We start from the raw sequence: 9,563 nt of genomic DNA, 5'->3' as shown, positions 1-9,563 counted from the left end.
CCAGCCACGTGTGATCTCCAGGACCTATGTGGTAATTTCTTTTAATTTGTTGAGCTTCCTCTCCATTTGGAAAACCCCGAAGAAAAAGAAATGCTCAATGTGCAACATTGGGCAGGGTGAGTTCGACCCCAGAGCGACTCAGTTGGAGGAGACCCGTGAAGAGGACTGCGTCTGCACACAGCCCCCAGCACTTCTACATCTGCAGCGGTATGAGCCTGTTTGTACCTGCATTTGTGTCTACCTACAGTGGCTCTCCTGCCAGCTGGGCTCCCAGAACAGCGCACTCTGCATCGGTATGGTCCATTTCCTTATCCATCACCCCAGGAACCACCCACACACAGGGTATACCAAACTCTGCAGATGTTCAAGCACCTTATGTAAATGGCTATTGTAATTATGGGTTTGGTTTTTTTTTTTTTTTTTTTTTTTTTTTTTTTTTTTTTTTTTTTTTGAGCCTGGTCCCAACCAATGGAAAGAGCGGCTGTCCTTACAAAGTCAAAACTGAAACCTCTGGACAAGCTCCTCAGAACGGGTGGCCGGGCCAAATGCCACGGACTCCCAGTAGACTGCAGCTGCCTGGTGACACTACGAGGCTGAGAACATGACTGGCGGGCTCGGTGTGCAGCCTGCCACGTGCGTCAGGCAATAGCTCTGCAGATGGCCCGTCTCTGACGAAGGGAAGACAGGTTCACATAGGCCGAGTACCCCGCTGTCCTGTGCTTACTGTGTGTGCCTAAGCTCCCCCAACAGCATCTGTATGGAACGGAGACCAACCCAGACTGTGGCTCATTCTCATACCTCCCCTTGTTCTCCCAAGAGGAAGGAGTGTGGTTGTAACTAAGGGAGCCTACAGCATTGAGCAGATGGTCGTTCCTGGAGGGTAAGGCCAGCTCACGGTTACAGCGCTCGTTCTCTCTCTCTCTCTCTCTCTCTCTCTCTCTCTCTCTCTCTCTCTCTCTACAAACCCCACACTCTCTCTCCTTCTCTCTTTTTTTTTTTAGGAATCTTCTACCTTATACTGGTGACTTCAAATTGTTAAGAGATTATGTTTTGAGAAGAAGACAAAGGCTGGAGTCTGTTAGAGACGAGGCTGAGGAAGCAGACAAGGGATCATGATGAAGACACTGGATGTCACCATGTGTGACTTAACTCTATAAGCAGTGTGTTTCATGGGTATTAACTCTCTGCTAAAGCAATGGTGCTGACAGAACGGAACATGTTAAAATAATATGGGGAGCCAAAGTGATGTTGGGGTGCCACACAATATAAGACCACCCTAGTTTGCTTTCTGTTGCTGTGATAAAGCACTAACTAAAATGCATGTGGGGAGGAAAGAGTTTCTTAGGCTTGATTGACATGTCCCAAAGTCTGTCACCGAGGACAACCAAAGCAGGAATTCAATGCAGGAAGCAGAGAGACAAGGAAGGGTACTATTCTCAGGCTTGTTCCTCATGACTTGCTCAGCTTGCTTTCTTATTCAACTCACCAGCCCAGGGACAGCACCACAATGAGCTTGGCCCTCCTACATCAATCATTAGTCAAGAAAATACATTCTTAGTTATGCCCACAGGACAATCAGATACCCCCTCAACTTACACTCATCTGTCTTCACAAAGGACTCTTTATGTCAAGCTAAAAAACAAAACCTTATACAGTGCAAAGACCCTCCAACAGATGTGAGAAATGGAAAGGAAAAGTCCTCTACTACTGTCAAGCTTCTGTCTTGTCCAATGGGCCAAGCCCACTGAGAGGGGGGAGGACCACGACCACTGAGATGGGGCCGAAGAGGGTAGGAGCCTTGGGATGGAGGAGATGAGGGCTTGTGTACTGGTCACACCCCTTTGAAGCATCTAACAGGGACGTTCATTCGGCCCAAAGATGCTCAGGCCCACTGGAAAGGTATCTTGGTAAGAGAGCTGTCATTGCTCCTTTAATTGGGTAAGGCCTCTCTGGGATTTCTACCCACTCCTCCTCTCTAATGAGCATCAGAACAGGTAGAGTGGAGAGGTCATGACCTTGAGGCCGTCTGATCTGCCCGGAAATGTCTTACTATGCTGGCACGCATCCTGTGCAGCTTTGGGTGTATGCGTTAATTAATTCCTCTGTACCTATGCTCTCTCATCTACAAGGGAGAAGCAGGGTGATAGTACACTCTCCTTGGACAGAATGAACATCCAATGAGCTCACAGATAGAAAGCCACTGCCTGACACAGAGTAGGAATTCCATATGGTGCAAAATAGTAGTTAGAGAGTCTTATCTGTAATCTATAAGAGCCTTCTGTTGTTTTATTAATGCAATGTCAAAGACATCAATCTTGAAAGTCTAATGATTTGAAGAGATTTGAGAAAATGTTTGTTTTCCCAGTTTAACAAGTCTTTACTCGGATCTCCTGGCTATGCTAAATTCTGGAAATGGAGGAAGAGCCTCTATATATATCCCTGTTCCTCTAGCCTCCTACAACACATGTACATCCAAGCAACAATCATAACCAATAACATGGTCTGGGGTTCCTGTCAGCTGTGTGCCATCTCTCAAGAGCTCCACGCTGGGTCCCAGGGCACAAAGGGAAGTTCCACCAAACCCGAACTCCGGGGGCTGAGAGAGAATCCTGAATGAGTTTTTTCACAGGAACCAGTGTCCGCCCCCGCCTCAGGCTCCCTGCCCATGCCCAAGGCTGCCAACCCATCTGTGTCCTTGAGAGCATGCTGGGCTCCTGACCCAGGCAGCAGCTGGTCCACTACCTGCTACCCCCAATCTGGCCCCTGTCCAATGCTGAGACAGCAAGGAGAGAGAGAGAGAGAGAGAACAAATCTGAGAGCGAAGCAAGAATGGTGAAAGTGTCCAGAATGTGGGGTGTGCAACTCCTTGTGCCTAGAGTAAAGAAAGGAAAGGCCCAGATTTTAACAAACTTGGACCTATACCAGTCAAGGCGGTCATTTTAAAATCTGAGCCCGAGTTTGCTTTATATGTGAAACGGGTAGTACGTGTCCACAGTAGGGATATTCTGTGGGTTGATACGCTGCTAGGACCCCCAATTGGGATGAGAGCCACCACCAAAAATGAACGAGGAGAGTGACTAATGTTTAAAGAAGAACTTAAACCAGAGTCTAACTTAGACACAGATGAAAGCAGGCGCATGAACACGACATACATCACATCCCTGTTCTGTTCTAATATCCTCCACAGTGGCTGCATTTTCCTCCCAAGCAACAAGCTGGCCACCAGTACCTCTACCGTTCCCTTCCCACCAGCCACGAGAGAGTGTTTCTTTTTCAGCTGTCTGAAGACTCTCATCACCTCTGATTAGATTATTTCCGGTTTACTCCCTCAAGCACCTGGGGAGATACCATATTTCCATCTGCCAACTCTGGGTGATATGTTCCTACCTGGAGCCCTGGATTTCAGCTGACTCCACTCTAGCCAGGTGACAGTGGAGAAAGAAGTGTGGCAAGAAGACCAAAATAAAAGATGTTAGTAAACGTGTGTGCAGGCCATTTCAGCGAATGCTGCAGTCTTCAGCAGCAGCAGCAGCTGCATCCACACACGTTACATTGTTTCTTTCAGTAACTTAGGGCTCCTTCTAGACAGGACTCCCGTCATATAAGTCTTTTGACACTTGGGTGGATGTTTTTAAGCACCTAGGCTCTCCTGCTTGCCTGCTGCCTAAAATTGTCCAGCCTTAAGGTCACTGCTCGTGGGTTCCCAGGTGGCCTAGTATAGTGTGGTCTCTCCCCAGCATCAGGCCTGTATTAATCACTTCTTTATGGCTGTATTAATAAAACATCCTGACCGAAGGTGACTTATGGACTAGAGAGTTGATTTTAGCTCGAGGATTCAGAGGGGCGAGTCATCACGGTTGGGCAGGGACGTGCAACAGAGCAAGAAGCTGAGAGTTTACACCCTCGACCATGAGCTCTGAGGGAGAAGGAACTCGAAGTGGCTTGCCAGGCCTTTAATCTCAAAGCCCATCTCCAGTGAAGCACCTCCTCCACCAACACTGCATACTTCGCCTCTCCTAACAACACCAAGTGTTCAAATACAGGAGCCGATGTGGGACATTCTTATTTAGACCACCACAGCCACAGTGCTTACTTTGCTCCCTTGGGGCCTCTTGACCTCTGCTCTTTACAGACCGATCCATTGGCCCCATTAGCAGGACCCTTGTATCCTAATATACTTTTCCTATTCTTGCACAGGGATGGTGGAAAGGATAAAACACTTGACAGAACAAACATTAGGCAGATCTAGGGAGTCCTGTAGAGGAAGAGTTGTAGGCGCCAGAGGGGTCAAAGATGCCAGGAGAACACAGGCTCACAAAGATTCACAAAGGCCGCACTGTCGATCACAGAGCCTGCATGGGTCTGCACTAGGTCCTCTGCTTATATGCCATGATTGTGTAGCTTAGCGCTTTTGTGGGACATCCTAATAGCAGGAGTGGGTGCTGACTCTGACTTTTTCACTTGCTCTTGAGACCCCTTTCCTCTTCCTGGATTGCCTTGTCCAGCCTTGGTAAGAGAGTTTGTGCCTAGTCTTCTTGTGTTTGGTTAGGCCACATTCAATAAGTTGATGTCACAGTCACAGGGAGGCCTGTTCTTTTCTGAAGGGAGACAGAGGAACAGTGCATCTGGGGGGGGGTGGGGGTAAACTGGAAGGAGTGGAGGGAGGAAAAACTGGGATCACCAGTTGGGATGTATTGTATAAAAGACAAATAAAGACAGAGAGAGAGAGAGAGAGAGAGAGAGAGAGAGAGAGAGAGAGAGAGAGAGAGAGAGAATGTGGCTGAGATATCAGCAATCTGACCTGGAAAATACTCTTTTTGAGGTTTGGCTGGTTAGATGTACGTAAAGAAACACACATACCAACCCTTCTGAAAACAGCAACGTATCAGTTCCCAAACCTGGGGCAGGACTGACGCCATCAGGATCATAGCTCTTATTTCAGTGGCTCTTACTGCTCAATACAAGCTGTGAGCTTTCGGGGGCTGACCCGGAAGTGCTTCCAATAGTGCAATGACCCTGGATCATGCAAGTGTCCAGGACACTGGTCTTCAGACCCAGAGAACTGTACCCGCAGCACTGCAGCCACTGAGCCTTGTCAGAAGGCCCCACTGGTGACAGGGAGTTGGAATCCGAGGAAGTATTACAAAGAGGGTGTTTTGCACATGAAATAAATAGAAATGACTCCATGGGTCCCTCAGTTCAGGAGTTAGACTGTAGTGCTTTTAGAAGGCGGTCCTAAAACTGAAACACCCCTCTCCACTGCAGGGTAATTATGACTATTGTCTGCACTGGTTTGTTAGGTTTTGTCAACCTAACGCAAACTAGAGACAGCTGGTGAGAGGAAACCTCAATTGAGAATGGTTCTATAAGCAAATGGGCATTTTCTTGATTAATGGCTGATACGTTATGGCCTAGCTCACTGTGGGCAATGCCACCCAGGGCCGCAGATCCCAGGTTGTATAAACAGGCGCTGAGGGAATGAACCAGAAAGCAGCACTCCACCGTGGTTCTCCCGATTCATGCTTTCAGGCTCCTGCCTTGACTTCTGTAAACTGAAATATGCCCTTCCCTCCCCAGGTGGCTTTTGCTTATGTCATTTGTCACAGAAAACTGAAACATCTCTCTTTTTAGTACAAATGTAGTGGTTAGTCGACTCGTGTGGCCAGAGTTAGTTTGGGCTCTTAAGGCTAAATTATACACGGTCTGTAGCTCCTGCCTGGTCCTCTGAAGATGTTGGTAGGATGCAGACCAGAGGAAGAAGAAGCTGTGGAGAGATGCCCACAGAGAAGCCCAGGTAGGCAGGGTGGAGGCACCCTCAGTTCTCAGCCTCAAAAAAAACTCTACTAACCGTGAGCAGCAGTGTGCCCCCCACGAGAATGAACAGACTTGTGGGTCTTTCCGGTCAAGCCTTGTCATGTGCAGAGGAGACCAGCTTTTCTGCCAGCTCCACCCAGATCACATGTTTGTGAGTGAAGGGGGTGATGGTTGTCTCAAGACACAAAGTCTTTGGACAGGTGTATACTGAAGCCACCCGATGCACAGGCCTGTGGGTGGAAAAGCACCGCAGCAGGAGCCACTCTGATCTCAGAATACTAAGGAGCTTTACAACCGTTTCTCTCTAGTTTGTGTATGTGAGTGGTTTCCCTACAAGTATGTACATATTCCATAGGTATGTCTGGTGTCCATGAAGAAGAGGATATCAGAGCCCTGGGAACTGGAATTATAGGCAGTTGTGAACCACCAAGGGAATCGAGCCCAAGTCCTCTGTAAGAGCAGCAGGTTCTTAACCACTGAACCATCTTCCCAGCATCCTCTTGTAACTAGTTGGCCTTTTTATGTCCCAACCCAGTTCCCAAATAAACACATGCAGGCTTACTTATTTATGAATAAGTGCCTAGGCCTTCTAGATAGGCTTTCTCCCCAACTGGCTAGTAACTCAAATAACCCGTTCACACTATTCTGTGTCTGCCGTTGGGGTAGTTTCTCAGTGGGATTTTCCACACCTAACTCTCTCCCAGAGTTCTCCCTCTCCCTCTCTCTCTTCCTCCTCCCCTCTTCCCCTCTCCCTCCCTGCTCCCTCTGCCAGATGTCCTACCTTCTAGTTTATTTGCCATCAGGTTTTTATTGGCAGGTGATATTTTTACATAGTGCACAGAGATTATCTCTACATCCCTCTCCCCATAATTTTAATGTCCTTAAAATCAGACATTACTTCACTTTTTTAATCTGTGTCCTGTGTTTTTGCTAAATGTAAGACATTTAATTTTATCTCATTTCAAACTCTTGACAGTCCAAGTTAAATCTTCCAACTTGCCTGCATGTCAAACTTTTACTCCTATTTGAATTCAATTCACATCAAGTAGAACTTTTTCCTAGTCCCTGGTTATTTATAGAAAATTCTCCTAAGCTTCTGCAGAAAAATACTTTATCTGTAGATTTGTGTCACCATGTATATGTGTGTATGTGCATGTCTGTGTGTATATTTACCTATGTATGTGTATATGTCTATGTGTATGTGTGTGCATGCATATATGAATGTGTATATACATATACAGGCCATGTTTCTCAGCAATATGTATATATATATGGAAAGATTTATTATAAGGAATTGGCTCACACCATTCTGGAGGCTGAGAAAACCCACAGTCAGCTGCTGTCTGCAAACTGGAAACCTGGGAAAACCAATAGTGTGGTTTGAAGGCATGGGAGCTTGGGAGCTGACAAAGCATATCCAGTCTGCATCTAAAAGACCAAGAACCAAAAGGACCAGGCTGGAGAGGAGTTGCCAGGCCTTGGCTGACACAGTGAATGTGCCCTTCTTCTATCCCCATGTTCTGTTCAGGGCCCTCAGTGAACTGTGTGGTGCCTACCCACACTGGGAGGACCATGTACATTACAGGCTCCACAATTCCAACTAAGCTCTTCCAGAAGCTCCTTCACAGACACACTCAAATGTTCAAACATTTGCCGGGGCATCCCCATCCCGAGGTCCAACACAAAGAACACAGACGTGAAGAAACCAGCGACTGCTGTGTACCTGGACCACACTGCTGCATCTCTTAGCTCCATGGTCTTCTTTTTCCTTAGCATCAAGAGAAGAGAATTACCCATGCCCAAACCTCTGAGGACCATCTTCACCCCCAGTTTGCCTACATATCATACATGTACCCCCTTCTTTGCACCCACAAAGAAAGATTCTTGAGCAGTCCAAAGTCTCACCATATTCTGCCTCATCACACTTTTGTAGTTGTCCCATCTCCTTGGTGTGGCATTTATTGTTCATCCTGGTGCCCTGTGCCCTCCTTGTGGTTGACTGCATATGTGTCTCTGAATACATCCAAGTCTAAATTCTTGGTTATGCATGAGGATTCCAACAGATGCTTGGGTGTGAACTTTCATTGCATATGCATGCTGCATTCCATATGTGCCAGTCTCCTTCTTAGAGGAACCCGAACCCCAGTCCCAAATACCAGAAAACGATGCAGACATTCGTGAATATTGGTCTCCAGTAAGAATCAATGCCATACTCATGAAAATCTTTGGAATGGGCTTTGGGACAGGAAGTCTATGGATTATATTTCACACAGGAAATTAAAAATCTAACCTTTTCTCTCTCTTACCAAGCTTTGGAAACTTGTACTAGCTGGTTTTGGGTCAACTTGACACAGCTGGAGTTATCACAGAGAAAGGAGCCTCCCTCGAGGAAATGCCTCCATGAAATCCAGCTGTAAGGCATTTTCTCAACTAGTGATCAAGGGGAAAGGGCCCAACCCATTGTAGGTGGTGCCATCTCTGGGCTGGTAGTCCTGGGTCCTATAAAAAAGCAGGCTGAGTAAGTCAGGGAAGCAAGCCAGTAAGTGACATCCCTCCATGGCCTCTGCATCAGCTCCTGCTTCCTGACCTGCTTGAGTTCCTGTCCTGACTTCCTTTGGTGTTGAACAGCAATGTGGAATTGTAAGCTGAATAAACCCTTTCCTCCCCAACTTGCTTCTTGGTCATGATGTTTTGTGCAGGAATAAGACTAAGTAAGACACTTGTAATCCACTATATATCAGCTATAACTGTTTGTGTTGAAAATATTGAGAAATTCAATTTAAATAGGTTTGAGCAATAAAGAAACTTGTTGTCTGGTGAGACAGAAAAGGATAGTAGCTGATCTAGCTTCAGGTAAGGCTTGATCCAGACATAGGAGAACTCTGTTTCCTTCCCGTTAGGTGAGTCTCTTTCTTCTGTGACCGTGTACTCAGCTCCAGGCATTGTCACAGAGCTAGTCCTTTGCTTCCCCAGTGGATATTTTTCAGTACTTCCGAAGGTTACACATCCATGCCCTAACAGCTCAAAGCAAGGTTCATCACTGACACTGTTTGGTTCTAGTTGGATGGCTTGGACTTTGTGCCACTAACTGATCTTCATGCAATGTCTTAGTCAGGGTTTCTATTCCTGAGGAGAAAAGGGTTTACTCAGCTTACAATTCCACATTGCTGTTCATCACCACAGGAAGTCAGGACTGGAACCCAAGCAGGTCAAGAAGCAGGAGCTGATGCAGAGGCCATGGAAGGAAGTTTCTTACTGGTTTGCTTCCCCTGGCTTGCTCAGCCTGCTTTCTTATAGAACTCATGACTACCAGGCCAGGGAAGGCACCACCCACAATGGGCTGGGCCCTCCCACCCTTGATCACTAATTGAGAAAATGCCTTACAGCTGGATCTCATGGAGGCATTTCCTCAAGGGAGTTTCCTTTCTCTGTGCTAACTCCAGCTTGTGCCAAGTTGATACACAAAACCAGCAGGTACATGCAACCTTTGTGGTCCAGAGGATATGGCATACCGGTTAGCCCTAAACTAGTTAAGTTCACTCCCTGGAGACTCGGGCCATATGAGAAATGCAAGGTACACTTAGGAAAAGAGAGATTGGACATTTGAAAGCTAGAGAACCCACAGTTCCACTTACTTCCTGGGTGGAGGACATGTTAACCATCCCAGAGATAGTTTACTGATATTTGTCTGCCAGCCTTTCCAAAATGCCCTTTCCTTCCAGAGCAATTTTATGTTCACAGCAGAATTT

Source organism: Micromys minutus (genome assembly GCF_963924665.1).
Source record: "Micromys minutus genome assembly, chromosome: 1".
NCBI classification, from domain to species: Eukaryota; Metazoa; Chordata; class Mammalia; order Rodentia; family Muridae; genus Micromys; species Micromys minutus.
This window is presented reverse-complemented; position numbering follows the sequence as displayed.